The sequence below is a fragment of the Caloenas nicobarica genome, chromosome 6, assembly GCF_036013445.1.
Source record: "Caloenas nicobarica isolate bCalNic1 chromosome 6, bCalNic1.hap1, whole genome shotgun sequence".
Lineage (NCBI taxonomy): Eukaryota > Metazoa > Chordata > Aves > Columbiformes > Columbidae > Caloenas > Caloenas nicobarica.
In genome coordinates, this window is record NC_088250.1 from 22,656,410 (window position 1) to 22,677,658 (window position 21,249).

Here is a 21,249-nt window from a genome sequence, read left to right on the forward strand (position 1 = left end):
AGACTTGCTCATTATAATATCATTTTGTAACTATGAGGAACATAAGGGTTGCTCAGGATAATCTACAAAAGTTTAGGCTAAAATGCAACTGCAAGCCATTATAGCTGGGCGATTTAGAACTGAGATTTGTTCAGTGGAGTTTGACAATTTGCTCCAGTTCGAGATCATTTCCTAACTGTAAATTTTCTTTGAGTATATTCCATTTGCATTTGTTGGTACATGCAAATAAAGCAAGGGAGCAGATGTTGAAAACCTCCTCAGGAGATTTCTTGCTTTCCCACTATGTTTGAGCCAGCAAAACAGGTTCTGATTAGAGGGAATACAAGAGCTCCCCAAAGAGCTGGCACAAGCGTTCCTTGCTTGCCATCTCACCTGTGACCTGGAGCTGTGCCACTGTGGAGAGATCTTCCCTCTGCAGCCCTGCCCACCCCGCTGCTCACCTCCCTACAGGAACACAGATACACATTTCAATGGTGGCTTTACAATGGATTCTTTTTTCTCACATGAACTGAACTTGTGTACCCTCCTAAAATTTCCCTTCTTTCCCCCTACATTTGATTGCTTTCTAGCCATCAATCTCTCTTCTCTAGATTTCCAGGAGATATTTCCTTTCTTTATCACAGTTTCAGGGCTGTTTGCCCATCTCCACAATATTTATACCAGCTCACTCAATTTCTGCATCATATCCATCATCTTTCTCACCAAGGACAGATTATTTTGAGAACGTGTGAATCCTTAAACTAATTTGGAAGTGAGGTCAATACTGAGAAAAGCAATATAATCCCTTTCGCAGCAATGGAGAATGCTTCTGAGTTCCCAGCCTCTGCCGTTCCACAGAGCAAGGTATCAGCATGAGTAATAGCACCCAAGTGTCCTATATAATATTAAAGGTCACCATCTTCATACCCTGAGGCTTACATTCAAATCTAGTACTTCATTTTTTTCTGAAGGGTACTGGTGGAGTAGAATAACAGATTTCTCTCTGTACGAAGGCTAACCTGCCTGCAGCTTGGCTTAGAGGGCCGAAGCTTTGCTTCAGATCAAAGATCATGTAATTCATAAAAACTACAGCTGGCAAAAGCACAAAGATCTTTTTGCAGTCACAAATGTTGTAAAAGGCTGTGGAGTGCTTTCAGTGTTAACTCTAACTGAAAATATTGTAAAAAAAAAAATAATTTGAAACAATGACTCTTGAAAATGTTCTGTGACTATCGCATATGTTTAGCCAACAAAGCTCCAAAAGCAAATTGTTTGCAAGATGTAAAATGTTATTCAATTGAAAAGTGACTCTCATGAATGTGGCCCAGTAATACTTGGATTCTACTCCTTCCTAGTCAAATTAATTTCCATAATAACTTTAAGATTCGCATCTACTGACAGGAAAACTGGCCGCTTTCCATTTTGTCATTTTCCAGAAGCCAAATTAAAATAAAACATTAGCTCATCCTGCACCCCGCTATTTTCAAAGCATATTCTCATTGCTTTACTAGGAGAATTTTTCAGCAGTATTACAGTGGTACCTAGGAGGCTGTCTACTGTCAGCACTTTTCTGGTGCTTCCCATTCTACAAAATGGAAACCTGGGCCTGCACTGCAAAATCTAACCTGTGCAAAATGCATTTGCCATCAGGATGTTTGTGCAGCCATCACCAAGTCTCAATCTGGAAACAATCGTGCAGTGTTTGTGTTAACCTGAAAGCTGACATGGAGCAAATACAGATGGAAGATTTTTTTCCATTCTGCCTGGTATCAGTACTTATGTTTTGTTTCCATGGTTTCATCATTGACTCTCAGTAAAGAAAAAACATATGGAGCTCACACATGCTACAAATACACCTGTTACATTCTTGTGATATCACCTTGTGTGCCACAGTCCCAGTTAAAAAAAACTTCTCCAGAGACTTCCAGTGGGGAAAACTGATCTAACAAAGCTTGCCTCATGGCCCAAGAGGTAGGATTTTCCAATGGCTTGCATTTGGTAAAAATATTTGCTAATAAACAAAATACAGTAAGTATACTTAGAGATAGGCTGTCAAATTTCAAATACTGGGCAGAGTTCTTGCATCATGGTAGTTGTGGTTGTACAGAAATTTGCCATACACTTCCTTATGAGCACCGGGTACATTCAGATACTTGGGTGGTACTTCAGCCTTCTTTTTGTTGGCACCTGTTTATGGAACTCATTTTTAGATGGCAAATTCAGACCACGGTGTCTAGGGAAAGGATACTTCTTTCTGGCCTTGCTCTATGCAGTTTACGATGCATTAAACATCAACTTCTTGAGACCACAGACTGTCAAATTTTTCTGTGTGCATCTGACTCCATTTTGTTTACATATGTGGAATCTGGCTCCTAATATATCTGTGATCCTACCGAGACAAATGGGTGAGTCCAGAACATGGTGTATTGCTTTAGAGAACTTGAGTCAGACTCCTAATTTCAGAGTGAGTCATTTACATTTATCATCAAACAAAACTACACTGGGGTCAAATTCTGCTGAGGAGTTTGTAGTTACACCGAGGAGGGTGAGAAATGGTGAGGATGGTATAGAAAAAAATTAATGTATAAATAACACCCATTCAAACAGGAAGACTGTTTCTGCCCCACTCTACAAGCCTGCTGTTAATAATTTAACTAAAGCAAAATTCACTCTGCTGTCAGAGGAATGACAGCATTAGATGTGGAAATATTGTAGCTTTAATTTAGCTAGCTCAGTACTAGGGACTGGCAAGCTATTGAGCAATAGGCTAGCAGGCCGAACGAGGAGCCAAAATAACCGTGTGGGTTTGTACAGTTCCACAGAGCACATACACTGCCTTTGAAACCAACCTACTAAGCTGAGAGATTTTTACTGCAGGGTTGAATGGTACCCAATTATTTTTGGCTGGAGTGGGTTATTTGACATCTTTTAAACATACTCAAAATCTGTACATTACAACTCCGTTTAAGACCAGCAGCACCATATGGCATAAAAATCAGGCATTCCCTGTCATTTGACAGGCCCATGTTAGACCATGAGGAGATCACTTGTGGTATATTCAAAACCTGGACATCCATCATCCTCAAATGCACGTCTGATAATGTTACATGTTATCAGTTTGTCCAAGTAAGGGAAATATACACTGCATGGAGCAATCATTAACTTATGGAACATGATCCTCTTTCTTGATGGGGGAGGTCTGCTCTTTTGCCATGTACGTGTGAGGATCTCTGGAAAGAAGGTTAGTCAGAACTGGCTAGCATTCGCAGGTCAAAAGAAGATTTATCTGGCCAAAATCAGATGCTGCCCATGCTTAAAGGAAACCAAGCTAAGAATCATGAAGCAACTGCAATCACAATTACACAAAGCCTAAGAAAACTTCATAGAGGAACAATCACTGAACCTCAGATAAACCTAAAAAATAATTTATTGCTGATTGTTTAATATTTTTTCACCTTTTTTCTATATAGTGTGAACAGAACTGCAGTATTGTCTACTTAGCAGTTTCCATCATGAGAATCTCTTTCCAATGCCTTCAGCTTTGCCAGACCTTAATTATTGAGACTGAATTTAGTTATGCTGTTGGCCTCATCCTGATTTCTTTCTTTAATGATGCTATAAATGGTGCAATAGTTCTTTCAATGAAGTTAGAAAGAAAAGCTTAACTTGACAATGCAGATCCATGTGTCTTCATGATACTTCTTATTTCTTTCAACTTGAATGCTTATAAAAGCAAAAACTTCACCATTTAAAAGAAAAAGTACATTTGTAGTCTGCTTATTGGGAAAAGTTTTAGAGTATTGTTTCACTGGTGTGTTGTTTTTGGTTTGTGGGGTTTTTTTGGTTTTTTTTTTTTTGAGAACTTTTGCTACAATCTCTTTACTCTGAAGTTCGTCAAGCAGGCTGCTCAGGCGAGAGTTTGCATTTTGTTGCTCCTGTTTAAATTTATTGAAATCTGGCCATTCAGCACTTCTCTAAAATAATTTCTAAATATGCTCAGAAAAAGCTTCTTAGCTGCTTCCAATGAATACTTACAGAGCTGCCACGTGTTGACTGTGCTTCTGCCTAGCGTTAGCAGCCCTGTCAGCGCCATTGATAACGATAGCTGCTGAGGCATCAAATGCTGAAATGAGGAGCAGAAGCAAAGCCCTTCTGCAGGTCCCAAACCTGTAAGAGGCAGCAAGAGGAAGCAGCCTAACAGGTAGAAAAAGGAACTATAGTAGGTTCAGGAGCACAAATGAGAGGTAAAGTTGCAAGCTAGGAAATAATAGGAACTTGAACTGAGTAACACGAATGTAGTTATTCAATGTTCCTTAAAAGTCCTCTTTCAGTATTTTGGTCCCAAACCTTCTTTGCTGCATATCTTCCCAAACATGCAGTGGTTACAGAATTATTAATTTCATCCTTAGCTTTTAAAATTATTCTTACCCTTATAGTATTTAGTGTTTCACAACATCATATGCCTCCCCCCATTAACACCTCTCTGAAATCAGGTACATTATTTGTCTTTCAAAGACAATAACAGAAGAATAGGAGATTCTGGTCACCATTAGCAGAAATGTCTTTTAACCCAGCACTTTTCAGACTGGTAGGTGTTGGCAAGAGAGGAGGGACAAGAAATGAATTCTTTCGAGTGGCTTCAGGAAGCTTCTAGAAAGGAGGAGGCCTCCAGGTTCCCTGATGCCTGCTCAGCAAGCTGGGGCCGAGGGAAAAGAGAGGAACAGGGGACCTCCCTCCCTGGGGCAATACAGGACCAGGGTCTGCCACTGCAAAGGATCCATGTTGTCCTCTGGAGCAGCTGGTGTGAGTGTGTGCTTGCCCTTGAAACAATGGAAGCAACACAGTAAAAAGCTTGTTTGCCATTTTCGTGCTCCAGCCAAGAATTGCATGTGTAAGGAGGGATTGCAGCTGCATTTGTTGGTGCCTGGCACGTGTCAAGCAGGTAAGCTATATTAGATTTCTGTGTCCTCTCCGTCCCCTCGAGAGGAGAGTTTAGGGCAGGGGTGTCAAACTCATTTTCACTGGGGGCCACATTGACCTTGTGGTTGCCTTCAAAGACCAAATGTAATTTTAGGGCTGTATAAATGTAGGAGTAGTTAAATTTTCACCTTTGAAGAGTGAAAATGATTTGGACATCGCTGGTTTCGGGGCTACTCAGAGGTAGCACGAGGCTGCAGGTAGTAACCCAGCAATTCCATTCATTGAGGTCTGCGATGAAGAAATCAAGCAAGAAGCTCTGGCAGCATCACTACTGCTGGGCTCTTGCTGCAGAATGGGGATGCTGGTCTCTGCTGCTCATATGTGTACAGAGTACACTTCAGTTACAGTAATTCAGATGAACAAAAAATAACAAGAAGGATTAAATATCCCCTAAAATTAAGTTTCACAAAAGGTAAGGAGGACCAGCTTTCTCTTAGGGTCAACTTTCTCTTGGAACTCCTCCAGAAACATCTGACTTTAGCTATTGCTACTGAAAAGTAACTGGATTGTGCTTTGATAGGACATGGCCAATCATGTGTTTGTATTTCCCAAAGACTAACATTCACAACTGATGTACTCAAAATCTGTAAGAATTCATCTTCAATATTTTCCTTCAAGGCTTGTAACAACCCAGTGGATTTTTTTTTTTCTTTTATTTTTACAATGTAAGAGTAAATCTATGTCTTGTCTTGAATGCATATGCTAGTCTGGCCTACTAACTGCATTTTATGAACACAGCAAAATCTCTGTGATTAAAAAAAAGTTATTCTCTCCCTGAACATGGGTGCAGTTTAAACACCAAGAAAACAGAGCCAGGTACTTATCCACTTGCCTAATATTAAGAATGTGAGTCATCTCACTGACATGTCTGTTTGTTGCTGATTTGGGGCCTATAGACATAAGAGAGCATCCTTTATTTAAGGCATTTGTCACTGGAGGAAATGGCAGATCATTTGGACACAATTATTCACCTTTTCTCCAGATCTAGTTAAGAATGGATGATCCTTTACTATCTAGTGAAGATATCTTCAGACACCACATGGCTGAGCCGTACCCATATATACATATTGTAAACATTGATCAGAAAAATACAACTGAGCAGGCAACATGCATAGATGGCAAGAATGTGTGTGAGCCTTCTTAACATTTCCCATATACCTAAGGAATCATTTAAAACCAAGGCAGCATCTAGCATTCAAATCCCAACAACCCATTTTCTGTTGCTGCCCTAATCACTGCTAAAAAAAAAGTTTACCTTTACACAGGTGCGTGAAAATTTTGATTCAGTGCTTTCCTACTCACCAACTTATAATAGAAAGCAAAATGCATTTAAATTATTCGCACATTCTTTTTTCTCGCATACTGGTTACCAAGTCCTTTCTCTGATCTGTGACTGTGTAAGTCAATACATATCTATGTTGTTTTTCCTTGACTAAAAAAATTATAGCTGTAATTAAGGGAAGGTAAGAAAAAAATCAGAAGATTTGAAAGAAGAGTCAGGGGGTGCTGCATGAGCTTCCCACCTCCTGAGTCATTCTGCTGTCTCTCCCAGTGTGTACCCATGCATCTAAAAAAATAATGAAAATGATATTTTTCTTTCTCACGCAATATGGAATGAAAATTTTAAAATAAAAAAATAATTCATTTATATATATATACCAAATGATTCACAAAACACATGTATTTCATATGATATTTGCAGCAATGCAAAACCATGTTTAGTCACAGACAAATCCTCCATTCTGTCTTGTATCAGGGAGAGGCTGTTTTGGGAGATGAGGGAGGGGAGAATGCTGTAAATCTCCTATACCTCATTTTAAAAAAAAAAAAAAAAAAAAAAAAAAAAGATGGATTTAGGAAGCAAAGAAAGCCTCTGACTGAAGGTGGTATAAAGGAACAACAGCACATTTCCACATTAAAACTAGGCAATTCCAAAGATACATTCATATGCTTTAAAATACATTCCAATTTGTATTCTGGATACAGCACCGATATAACCTCTAGTAGAAAAAGAAAACACTTGTGGATGACCACTTCAGAACAACAGCAACAAATCATCACAATTAGGGTGAAAAATAGAAACTCAAAAGTAATTCTAATTATAAAGATACAATCTTAAAAACCCATAGGACCAGAGAACTCAGAAGAACAACATTTTTTATTATTGCACTAAGACCTAATTAAATACTATGAAAAATCCATGCAGTGGCAAAGATGGCTATTATTTCCTTTCCTCTTGCTCTATTAATATTAATTGAGAATTAGGTGTGGCACCACAAGAGAAGGATCCTGGTACAAAACAACTGGAATTTGTTGCCCAAGCATTTTGATTAAATATCATGTTGCCTTACCTGATTAAAAGAGAATTACAAATCATGGCATAAGAAATATCCATACACTTGTAGATGATGAGGCTCCTTCTACTGCAGGTTCAGGTTCCTGGGCAAAGCAGCTTGTAAACTCTTAATTTCACTGAAATGAAAAAGGAAAGAAATGAGGAAAGAACCTCCCCATCAAAGCAACAAAGGAACCTCTGCAGTATTCTGTAGTCTCTTCTCCTGCTTCCTGCTCTGAGATTCACTCTTTGAATCCCAGCATCGATCAGAAAATTGGTTGTGGGGAAAAAAGAGCGGGGGGCGGGAGGGGCGGGCGGTGGTTGGAGATGCGGGGGAGGGAACCAGGAGCCGCCTGGTCCGTGCGGGCTCCACCTCCTGGCCAGCAGAGGAGCGCGGGGGATTTTCAACTCTCTGGCAAAACAACTGTGCTTCAGTTTTAAATCCCGTATTAGCCCTTGATTATACGGCTTTAAAATAAAGTAAGTAGGTTAGGACTAATGAATGCTTACATATTTTTACAAATTGGTTTGAGATTTAGTCTGCACAACTCTTTTTTTTTTTTTTTAATGAAATATTTGCGAATGTCTCCATATAAATAATTGCAGAAAACTCAAGGTTCTGCCAGGTATCTTTATTTTACCATGTACTAATGCACGTTATGTTTAAAAATAAAGAAGTCATTCTTCATCCAGAACCCACCACTACAAAATAGTAGAAAATAAGAGTGCCTGCTTTTTTCCACTTTGATTGATTCTGCAAAATATAAATCACATTTGTATCTTTACTGAAAGCCAGAGGAAAAAAGAAAGTTACGTAAGACAAAAGGAACAGATGAGTGGATTTACACTATTGCTCAGGAAAGAGTTTTTATGGCGATCTGTTTTACTTATTTTCATCCAAGGTTCTCATCTGTATTTTATAGCATCTCAAAACTGCTATAATCTTAGTTATAAAAGAATAACATACGAGTTGACTGCCTCACCCCAGTGCTCTCTAGCCACGATCCCTATGATAGCAATGTTGGATTTACTATTACTAAAGGATGCCTTATACTGGAATGCTGTATAGCTGAGTGTGTCTACTTTTGTCTATTTCTTTAAAAGTTTTCTATCACTTAGCCCTGCTCTGTCCCATCAAACAGCTGACAGCCACCTGCATGCAGGGCTGGCTCAACAACTCTCAGCTGTGGAGGAAAATGTCATTGCACTGAAACATGGGTGATAGGGGACCAAAAAGTGGAAGAGTTAACTAGGAATGGATCTACATGAAACCCATAGATCTTTTAATTAGGATCCATGATCTAACTCATCACAAAAATCACTAATGTCAACACAGGGAACCTGCTGGAGAGCAGCTTAAACCATTCATCACTGTTATCACAAACCCTTGCACTGTCAGTTCTTCAGGAAAAATACAGATTTCTATGCTTGTTCAATCCCTACAATGGGATCTTGGACCATGAAAGAACTCCAAAGTACTAAAATAGTTCAAGTAATGACAATAATAGATCAAAACACCTATTGTGTGAGCATGGACTGCGCGTCTTAGACATTCTGTTCTCACAAAAAAGTACACTCTAATTTGACCTTGTTTTAATATATTAAAAAAAAGTGCAGGCAATTTTGACTGACGTGTCCAGAGGAGTTTAAGGGTGGGCGTGGCGGCGCTGTCCGTGGTGCTGCAGCAGCCTCGGCATTCCGCGGAGCGCGCCCCTTGAGAGCGCCAGAGCCCCCAGGGCACATGGCGTTACATACTTCTGAGTACCCTCCGACAGGTTGGGATCGATGTGCAAATGCACCAGGAATGAATATAGGCCTCCTATAGGCTTAAACCGGTGAAGCTGGTATTCTGAAGTCTACTTTAATTAAGTCACTTATTGAATGTACTTTTCACAAAACAGTCATTTCATTGGAAAATGCAACATTTACATTTTGAGTATTAATTCAACCTAGTTTCTAAACCAAATAAAAATTTCTATGCTATCTAAAAAACAAAGATCATTTGAATTAATAAAAACTGAAATATTAAAAGTGGGGTTAGTGTTACAAGATATTTGGAGATTGAATCTTTATTACTTATAGTAACACAAGTATGTATTTTGTAAGTGTACAGTAACCAGTTAGTTAAAGGAGTACTAGGAAGAAACATGCATTTCAGGTCCATTAGAAACACTATTCTCTCTCTCTCCCAAACTCAGAGAAACTTCTTTTCTTTTTTATATTCTGTAATCCTAATCCTTCTACAGCCTAACACTCTCTCAATTCTATAATCTGCATGCATATGACAATTATATCTTAATGGTAAAGCTCATTGGCAAAGCTAGCTTTGCTTTTCTGTGATCTCTGGGAAAAGTACAATGAAAATGAGATATGATAATATCTCACATACACCACAGTAAAAAAAAAAATATCTCACATACACCACTTATAAAAACTGCAATTGTCAGTGACGCAAACTTGCCCAGTTACAAGTATGTGAGAAAAAAAGAGGTTTTCTATGAAAAATTCAGAAGAGCACTCTGAGAATCAACAAATTCCAGCAAATCTTTCAGAGCTGATTCTAAATCTAGTAAAGCTCTCTAACAACACCTACAAACATGGTTTATTCATGGTTTTATTAATCATATCGATAGTAATTATATATAAATGAAAACAATTATCCATTCAACAAATCTCATTTTCTGATTTTTTTTTTAAATATAAGTGTCTTAAAACTAGGATAGCTAGAAGAATCTTTCTGCTTATTCAACCATGCTGATAGTGCTCATTTCTATCAGAAATTTCTCTTTGCCTCTCAGAGCATGGCTAACAGTCATCTGCATAAAAAAATAACCATTCTATTAAATCATGCAAAAACATTTACCCAGAAGAGATGGAGCAAAAGGTCAAATTTCAGCTTCCACAGCGCATGGGATGCTAAGCCTAAGGAGCAATGCCAGTAGCCATTCTGGCCAACAGACACTTATCTACGCCTGTCCTTTAAATGCCTTAGAGAAATAGCTATTTCACGTACTTAGAACCTTTACTTTTCATTTTTGTCTTTTTTATCCGTAAATCTCTTATCTTTCAAACTCTAGACCTGAATCTGTAAATTGCTAAGGCAAAAGACAGGTCTATAGAGTGAACAGTTTCATGGTTCCTGATGTGTCATCTTAATAAAAGACATAAATTAATCTCAATTGAAAGTTATCAGCCTTTGTTATTTAGTTCCGATGAAATCATAAAGCTTATCATTCTTGCCTGTAAAGCCTGAGAATCACCTTTACAAATTACTCATTGAAGTGAAACTGAACTTTAAGGTGATTCTAAATACGAAGCATATTTTTTCTCTGTTTCAGAGTTCCTTTAACAGAAATTACCCTGGTGACTACTAAACATCAGCAATCTTTTAATTTTGTTACATTACTTTCATATTTAAAATCTTGGCATCTGAGATGTATTAGTGCAGGCTGCCAGTTTTTTACCTCTGCCTAAGAGAGACAGGTTTAGAATTTAAAAGATTTCTGAGAATTTTTCCATGGAATGAAAACTATTTGGTCTTGATAATTACTTTTGAAGAAGGGAGTATTTTAAATCACATTCCTAATGTTTTCAAAATGTAAAGCCAGTCATTTTTTGGCTGCTTAGGGCTAACACTGAAGTAACTTTTAATGACCAATGGTGAAGACAGATTTGAAAAGGAGTGTGTACAACAGTTCTTGAAAGTACCTTTCACTTCCATCTTTGCTCTCTGAGACATTAGTATGCCTATAGTCAGAACCACTAAGGCATTAACTTTTGCTTACTTCACAATTCTGTGCACCAAGCAGTTTACGTGTTCTGTATCCTTATCATTCTTGGCCAAAAATGTTATTTTTCTTTAACATATTAGAATCAAATGTTTAAAATTTTGTATCATCTCTCTCAGTGTAGTATATTTTCATGGTTTAATTACAAAGGTACTATTTTTAGTGTGGATAACTGCTAGGCATACTGTGAGATGGAGAGAAACTTTCTAATGCAAAATCAACTTGGCAAGCATATATTATTATATTAAACAGAGCAATTCTTCTAGGCATTTCAGCTTTTAAAGACTAGGAAATAAATAAATCATAACTTGAGGTTTGCTTAACAAAACTTCCCCTCTCTCCAAGTGATGATTACCTTTCATCTGACCAATTAAACCACATGACTCAGTAGCAATAAATGGAATGAAAACATATGAATGCAATCTCTCTGTTTATAGGTGTCCTGGGAGAACATTATTAGATTTTGTTACTAGCTCTGAGAGCACTAGTGCACTTGTTGCTGAGGTATCATTTAATTCATTTGTCCATCTCTTAAAATCTGTCTACCTGAAATTGCATTTGGTCACTCTGAAACTGCTTGCTTGCATTTCACCTTTGTTTATTGATCTTGTCATATATATAAAGTAGACTCTTTGGAACATGGTCTGTGTCCTGTGAATATATAGTGCCTAAACAACAGCTTCCTAGGCCTGGCTGGCCTCTTTGGACATTACAAGGAATTTAAAAATTCTTCTTCGGTCTTGTTCTCTACAGTATGGTTGGCTAATAAAATTAATTTATCCTATATCCCCTTCCGAAGTCAGAAATTATTATCTCGATTCCATAGGTGAGGAACTGAGACACAAACGTACATTATGTTCTGCAAGTTACACAAGAAGCTTGCAAGCCTCAGATACTGCATCTTTATTATCTGAGTCAGTGCTCGCTCCCTGTTTTAACTATTATTACTCATATAAATATCTAGTGGTTTTCAGAATTCTTTTAAGCTCTTGGCCTGTATATCTCTAAGTTCTTAAGGTATATTATATGCCATGCAAAAAAGAGTATTACCTTACGAATTAGTTGCCTTCTCTGACTCTCCTGTGTTGTGCTGAAACAGACATAAAATAAAAAGTCTTATCAAGGAAGATTAACAAGATTAGAAGGAATATTTCTTCTAGCACTCAGAAATTCCTAAATTACTTCTGTAGTGGCAGCAGATGCAGTGCCTGCCATGTGCTGGAGGGCAGAAACATCTAGCACACGTCTAATGGGAAATCTCCATTGTTCCAGCCAACCTATGGAACTTTTCACCAGCTCTTTCACTAAGTAATGAACAATGCGCAGTGAAGGCAGCTGTGAAGCTCCTGCAATCAGGTAGTGTGCCCCATGGACTCACCTCTAGCTTGAGGATCACTGGCAGAAGAAAAAACATTTTATTGACCAGTTATTTTATAATTGCTTGCTGCTAATTATCTTGAACTTCGAAACCTGAAACCACTGATAGACCACTAGACTAAACAGATATCAGTCTCACATGATGAACTTACTTATTCAAAATGTAGATAAACAAGATCGCTCTCTTTCTATATATATACACAAAATATCTGTGCATATATATATATACACTATTTATATAATGTGAATATTTTAAGACGTCTTTAATTTGTGATTGTTGTGTGCATTTTTTTTGGCTAACAATAATTTTATAACCGTGATTGTAGTTTACCTGAATGACGGGAAAGTTGTAGCTAGAGGTCAATATTTTGGAAGCACTTAGGCACACATGGAAGGTGGTTGGGGTGGTTTATGCCTTAAGACTTGTTTTTAATTAATTTTTCATGTGGGTTTTTTGTTGTTGTTGGTTTGGTGGTTGGTTGTTTTTTTTTTTTTTTTGATTCTGCACTCTAGAGACAAAAAGGAGGAAAAAAGAAAGAAACCAAAGGTAGAGAAATAAAGTTTATACACTTACATCAGCCAGTCTTGAACTTGAATTAAAGTCAGATCCATCACACTTAGCTAAATACTGCACTTTAGGTCACTTTCAAAGGCTAATATAGGTAAGTAGTTGAAGGAATAGATATGACAGCATGTCTAATATTTTGGTGCCTTTAAGTACATGTTAATGTTCCCAATAGTCCCTGAGAACTAACAAAGAGAGTTATTGGCTAAAAATAATGGTATTAATCAAACAAAATAATTGATGTTAAAACAAGCTGATGCCTGCATTGCTGAGAAGTTACATGTGAGCCGTGTACAGGGCTTGCCCTTCTACGAAACCTCATACAGGAAATGTATTCATTCATGTTTAACACTCCAAAACTATTTTTCTCTTTGCAACTAAGATACTTCAACATTTCTATTTCAGCTGTTTAGTTAAAAGTGACTGAATAGCTTTGCATTTATTCACTCATTACTGAGAGCATAAATGCACCTGGGGCAGGATTCTCAGACAAAAAATTATTTAGAAATGTCAGGGCTTTTCAAGTTATATTTTTTAATGTAATTTCTGAAATGAACTTTCAGTGATGATTCATGATAAGTTGTACTAATAATTTAAATTGAAACAACTGCCAGGCTGGTATTGTTATAAATTATTTTTGTCAAAGCAGTCTATTTGCTGTTGTCTTTTGAATGACCACTTCTGATTTTCAGATCTGTCATTTTCAGATCTGGCAGTCAGCTGTTCAGTGAAATTTAGTGGAGCAGAGGCAAGGAGGGAGAGAGATTTTGTATACATAGTATGTATACATTTGATGTACACAATATGTATTGCCTATATACTATACATTTTATATAGATCTGTGGTGAAAGATCACTTTTAAAACCGAAATTTTCATGTTTAAAAATTCAGGCATGTGTGGGGGTTGTTCCATATGGATGGCTTGATGATTTTATAGTAGAAATGTATATTTACTTGTATTGCATAGTTATTTGTTTCTGCCATGTTGTTCTACTGATACATTAAAAAACTTCTAAGGAATTCTTCAGAACATGATTCAAACTCTGTTTCAGTAAATCAAAGACACTGATTGGTTCCAATGAATTTGAACCAGTATACAGGCAACCCTGTACATTGATTAAAGAAGAATAAGGGCCATATATGAGACATATTCATAAACAAATATTAACCATGACTTTGTGTGGCATGATCATTTCTACAAACAAAACTTTACGGATTTTTTTTTTTAGTGTGAAGGTTGGTGATTGAACTGTTTAAATCAGTGACACAACATTTCTCTAGTATCAGATCTACACCTATGAGAAGGCTGTCTTGGTGTAGACTAATACACTATGTATAGTCATTGTGTCAACTGGTATATCAGAAAATATTGCAATCAATATAAGGACACTATCACAAAAAAGCAGGACTTGCGTTTGCTAAATTAACATAATCCTATGAAAGCAAAACCAATGCTTTAGAGACAATAAACATTTTTTAATCAAAAATACATTACTTCTTAACTTCTGGAATTTTTAAAATGTAAATAGTAAAATCAAGGGGAGAACAATTTTTTTTTCATATAAAATTGTGGTATATGTTCACACCCTCAAAGTTTCTTTGAAATAAAAGGGGGAATTTGCTTAAACAGAGTGATCAGGGACGTCCCCGTGTACCCCAGTTTTACAAAAACAAGTAATACAGCTGCATTTGGAAGCTGGGGGCATATCTGTTTCACTTAACATACAGAGACTATTCTGTACATACAGAATACGTACATCCCTTGAAAATTTACTTCTGTTTACTGTTCTTAGCCAGATTCAGGAATTTGGTATTTATATCTGTCGAGTACACAGCAAGCACGACTGAAATCGAAAGGACTACTCACAAAGTGTCACAAATGCTTAGGGATTGTGGTTTAAGTATGCTAATTTAAACAAGGATATCTGTATGATATTACAGATGAGGAACATAAGCTGTAGGCAGTTGTCACCACTACTGCTGCTTTGTGTAGTTGTGATTTGGTAGTGCCCGTCAGGCTGGATATGTCCTGGCTGCCCTGGAGTCCTCGCTTCCAAAACCAAGTATGTGACCAGCGGGACAGAGAACGGGGCTACCTCTAGCCACTACTGAAGCAGTACTTAAAGAAAATACAGGAGCTACCAGAGAGCAAAATATTCATTGTGTCTTATATCCTTTTTTTTCTTGTTTTGTGGAATAACATTTGTTCATTAAATCCCACATGACTGAATAAAGCTGGTAGCTTGATTTTAAATTAGTTGGGAACTGTAGTGGTCTCTGACCCAAGGCTATGAGTCGATACATTGCACACACTTGCTGACATTGCTCAGCGTTTCTACATCTTGCTTTCCACAGACACAATACTCTTCAAACTGACATGCAGGACAAAATAATATGTTGCCTGAAGCGCATTATTCACTCAACACTGTTGCCCGTGGACCAGGCGGTGTTGGAGCCACTGCTCTGATAATTCTTCCCAGGATGGCCAGAGGAATCATAGGTAAGCAGATGTAAATCTGCACACGCCCAGGAATTCTGTCAAAGGGGAAAAGTTTGAGCTATGCTTTTGACATAAGCATAGTGCGTTTCACGCACATAAAAGAAATTAACATGATGCCAAAAATGCATACTAGTATTTAATGAATAAGACAGTATCAAGAGAATCAGCAAGTTCAGCACACACCAGTTAGGGATGCAGTCAGTGTCTGTGCTCTCTATTTACACGGTCCTCTTTCCCATGGATTTTTAAAGGAAACAGCACATTTAAAACTAAATGCTCTGCTGAATGTATTTAGCCAACTGTTTTAAAATTTAATTATTTTAAGAAAAAGTCTTTAAAAGGGTCATTCAATAATCGGTGTGGTTTTGTTGGTCTGTTCTGCTTCCTGCCTGGAGGAACTTACTGCACAGGAGCTGTTTGAAGTGTAGGGCAGAATAAACTGGGATAAAGACGCCTCATAAACCGACGCTTTGTACGTGTTCATTATCTTTACCAGTAGGTGGAGCTGCCACGTTAGGTGCTGCATTTTTTTCACTTCTCCCCCTCCATTCCCCCACCCCCACCCCCACTTCTCCTAATAAGCTGTTTTCTGATATATGTTGGGTACCATAGAGTGAGACTGAGAACAGGAAGCGGAGGCAGAATCAGAGAGGATTCTGGAAAGGTCTCTGTGTTTTCTTTTCCACTGAGAATACAGAAATTATAATTAATTAGTAAGGCTTTGTGGATGGAAATCTGGACTATTTCAAGAGGAGACATATATTATCACATTATTTTTGGATGCTGGGATTTGCAGTGATTTGTCATTCTCTTTCAATCAGGTAAGACGGCAAAACATTTAATTGTACTCAAAATAAATCTTAGCAATATGATATTTTTCACATTTCAGAATTGGATTGTACCCTCTGATTTACTGTTAAGGTAGAGCCAAAGATGGAATGGGGAATTCAAAGCCATTTTGTGCTGACTGATTGTGATGATGGTGTGATTTTTTTCGTTTTAACCTTGTTAAATATATCTGGCCTCTTACTCTTAATGTGACGTTGTGATGCAATAGTCTTACTTGCAAAATCAGATCATTTTATAATCAAGGTATACTAAATTAATTTGTAGCATTTCATAAAAGTGACCTTGTTTCCTAAGAAGAAAAATCTGGTGATATTCAGGCTCAGGAACAGCAGGTCTCATAAGATTCTGAGCATCTCAGATTCTGATGATCCAGGAATACAATCTAGGTGGTTTGTTACTGATATTTTCGATATATATGTGGTATTTGAAGAAATATAAGAAAATATTTTCTTTCTGTGCCATTTTTTTGCATGGTTATGTGTCTGTGTGTATAAGAGAATGGGCTCACCAACTGTTAATTAACCAGAGGTTCACAGTTCAGATTTTGTCTGTAACATTGCTGTCTAGCTTAATACATGCTCCTTAATAGGACTGTTTGTAGAAATCAGCACAATAATTTTTATATTTCTTCATGTGATTGTCCATTTATCTATTGTCTCATTCATTGTTATCAGTAATAATTAAAGCCATCAGTTACTAAAGGTAAAAGGAAAATATCTATTCAAGATCACTTTGATATGTGAATTTTTAAGTAGTGGTCTATAGACACACATTCACATTAAAACTATGTACGTTATCATAGTATTAATTTGGAAATTATTACCAAGAGCAAACAGCAGAAATTAAAGAAAAAAAAAAACCAACCCCAAAACCGTACAACAGAATAAGGAGCCCACTGTTTACAAATCACCATCTCAATCCACATAAGAAAGCAGGATTGGGTCTCAGGTGGTACTCAGAGTAGCAAGTGAGGCCTGTACCTGAGGGAGTGATATGAAAGAATCAAGTTTTTAATTTGTATTTTTATGGTGCCAAATCAATGTGCCTGTGGTGTCCTTGTGTTACTTCAAAATAAATAAACACATAATAATGATTATGGTTTTTTTTCAAAAACATATGTATGTGCTTTCATAATTGATTCATCAATAAAAGTTTCAGCAGAAGACTTAACTCTAACAGATTAATATTTAATTTTTGCTCTGTTGCACATCTCCATTTTGGGAAGAAATATTTTTAAATAATAGAATGTGAGCTGGTACAGTCATTTGAAGCTTTATAGCACCTATTAAAGAGATGTGTTGTTTATTAGGCCTTGATATTTATAGAAATTATGCTTGTGTTGCGAGCTTATGATTTTTCCCTCTAATGAACAGAAGTGCCCGTCCTGATTTTTTTAGCTGTGCCAGTTGAGCTCAGCATTGTAAAGTTCTGTTTAGATAACACTAGATGCTAGCAGGGGTAGAGACTTTCACATTTTCATTGGAGAACATGCAACAATTCCCCAGTGCCCTCAAATTCTGTCAGAGTGGTAGTTTGGTCATTTCCCTGTATTATCAGGTAACCTGAAGTGGGGAATGATCAAGTGAAAGGTGAAAGTATAGAAAATACGGGGTTTTTAATCAATATGCTGATGACACATTTCGTGTTTTCACCTCTTTTTCTTCATCACATAGCATTAGATGAGTTAACTTGTACCTTGTGAAGATTAGGCATGGAGATAAATTTATGTGCCCTCAGAAGTGTAAGGATTTTAGAAGCAAAAAGTATGGTGGGATGGAAGATGGAATGTTCTGACTGATGGTATCCGTTTCCTTCTGCTGAGCACATTCTCAGCCCTGCAAAATTTGTTATGTATATGCTATGTACTAATTACATTGCTGGATTCCCACAACTTTAGGTTGACCAGAGAACAGCAGATACTAAGAGAGATTTTTGTACGAGGGAAGAAAATTGTGACTTTGTTCTCTAGCGTGCAAATCCTGGCCCTTTCTACCCATGTGCTATTCTTGCCATAAGGTGACAAATGAAAAAATTGCTTGAACTCTGCTTGAGTTAAACCTAAGGCAAAATAAATGCAAGTTTCTGATATTTGGTACTTTATTTGTTAAGATGATCTATTCGTTGAACTCTGAAAATGACTACTCAAAGTAAGTTTCAGGAGGTTACATTTACTCTGTTCTTTATCACAAAATTCTAGTAAGTTAGAAACTTAACTTTCAAAAGTCTAATTAGCTTATTTGCCACTCAGTGTAACTCTTTATAATTTTTTACCTTATAGCCGTTCATCTCCAATATAGACTGTTGTCATTTGCAAGGAGTATTATTTTTTCATCCTCACTTGAAAAAATAAAAGGTTTAAAATATCATCATATAATTGATGCTCACTAGTTCAGCCTGCTTATAGAACAAATACACACACTGAGCTGTGGCTTCAGTGAGTCCATCAAATCAAGTGTCAATCACCATAAAATCCATCTACAGGAAACTGCATCCTCTTCATTGGAAAGCTGCTGTTACTCATTACAGCTACTAGTCCTGATTAAAAGCTCTGAAGCACATTGCCAATGGTTTATCTCTCTAGGTTTGGTATTGACTGCTCTCTCATAGGACCTTGATATTGGAGCTGGCATCCTGCAACCAGTTAGTCTGCTTTCATCAATATTTTCTTTATGAAAAACTGTTATCCCTACTAAATTACTGTGATAGTGTTATTGCTTGATTTTCCCTGTCTTATGATGAGGTGGAGCACCGGCACTTGGGATAAGAGCAGCTCAGGCAAGGACTATATTACTTCAAAACATAGAGTAGGAGCGCCATATGCTCTTGAGTAACTATGATGTGTGTATACTACCACTGTAATCCTAAACAAGAATAAGCAAGTTAAATTCCAGGTCACAAAAGTATCTAGTCTCTGATTTGTTCATTATACATCCCAAAATGATTTATTTCCACTACAAAAAAATCCAAATCAAATCAAACCAAACCATAAAAACCACAAAAATACCCAAAAAACCAAAACCTCCCAAAAAACCAACCAAGCAAAAAACCCAAATAAACCAAACGAAATGCACCAGCCAGCCCACTCCAAAACTGTCACTTCAAATTGTTGCTAAAATTTAAATTGGTCAACAGTCTTGGTAAGCGTTCCTACAAAAAATTACTGTTCACTTACTCTACCAATTAAGACAGATAATGGAATGTGGTTTACTGTAAAAAATGCAACTAAAAAAATTAAAATTTGATTAAAGAGCTTAAGCTTTTATGGGGCTCTTTCACATGTAAAAATGTTAAGGAAAAGGTTATTTAAACTCACATTAATTATTTGTCTAGTTATTAATTCTTTATTGTTATTGATCTCTTCTTACTGAGTAGTTTTACTTATGCAAGTGTAATCATAGAGCTACCACGTGCAGAGGTGTCTCTTTCAACCTGGAGTTGTTTTTCCTGCTACTTGATTCCTAACTTGATCTGTCAACTTGCTGGATGCCATATATTCTTATCAAACGACCACATATATTGACTCTGTAGTCCATATGCAGTGAGTCTGGCACAACCCAGATATATTGATTGCATATATGTACTGTTGAGCAACCCACTCAGCAAAGCTGATGTTTCACATGTGTTGAAGTAACTATATACACATAGATCAGCTGAACAGCACATACAGCTGACTCCCTGCACCTGCACTGGATCAGGCACATCCATGTATTTTTTTGCAGGATTTCCTGAATGAAAGTATGAAGGACACTAGTAAACCTGAAGGGATATTGCAGATGCCAGTATGGAAATTGGCTGGGAAGCGTATCAGTTCTGTTGGCTCTGTGGTCCCCTTTACTATACCCCAATATAACCGCTTAACAGGAAGATCTTGGGACAGAGATACAGAGCAGGCCATTTCCATTTATAGATTATCTATGCTTAAATTAGACATTGCTTATTTAATATTAGGCTCTCTTTTTGCTATGAGAGGGGAGCAGTGTTTTTTGTCTTTTAACATATTTTATTTTAAGAACAATATGAAGTGAGAAACTTCCTTTATGTGTGTGTGAAATTTGCGACTAGCACAAATTGTTGCATGCTCTGCTTAACCATTAAGTATTATTATGTATAATTATATACAAGTTTCTAAGAAGTTACAAGTTTCTATTCAAAATAACTACAGAAATGCAGATGAAGAATTAAAATGAGCAAGTAATAAAAGGGAATTAATTGTTCACAGGAACAGTAGTTCCTTTTATATAGAGCAACATAGCACTATGTGGCCTGGCTACTGTATTAACTGAGGAAAAAACCTCGCCATCATTTCTCATAAATCATGGCCTTTCACTGTCTGGCTGTCCTGGGATAGGAGTAGACATTTCCTGAACCCATGTAGCCTGAATTTGTGCCCATGTGTCCTGAATTCTTGCCTACATTGGTTCGAGTATCCTGAAAAGTCTGCCCTTTCTCATATGCTATTGCACTATCTTTTAATATTTGGACACACTGAGGGATTCCAAATTTGTGTTGGTCAGAAGTATACTCTCAGAAAACCAAAGTTCTTGGTCTGGTTTTAAATATGTCCAAATTAGAAGTTTTCAGATGGTAAACTGAATGCACTTTCTTAGCAAACAACTCTCACTGCCTTCTCAAAAGCCAGTCACACAGTACAACTGTGTAACTATACCAAGACTTTGATATGAGAATATTTTTATCCCTTTTTATTAATATTTGAAATATATGTATGGTGATCTTGGAAACCTGAGGGTAAATTCACCTCTGTCCCACCTAAAAACACAGGATTTTTTTTTCTCAGATGCAGTTAACTTGCCAACTTGATTTCCTTGAGCACTGAAATTTCTCTCCAGTTACTATTGTTAAGAGTGTTTACTTTTGA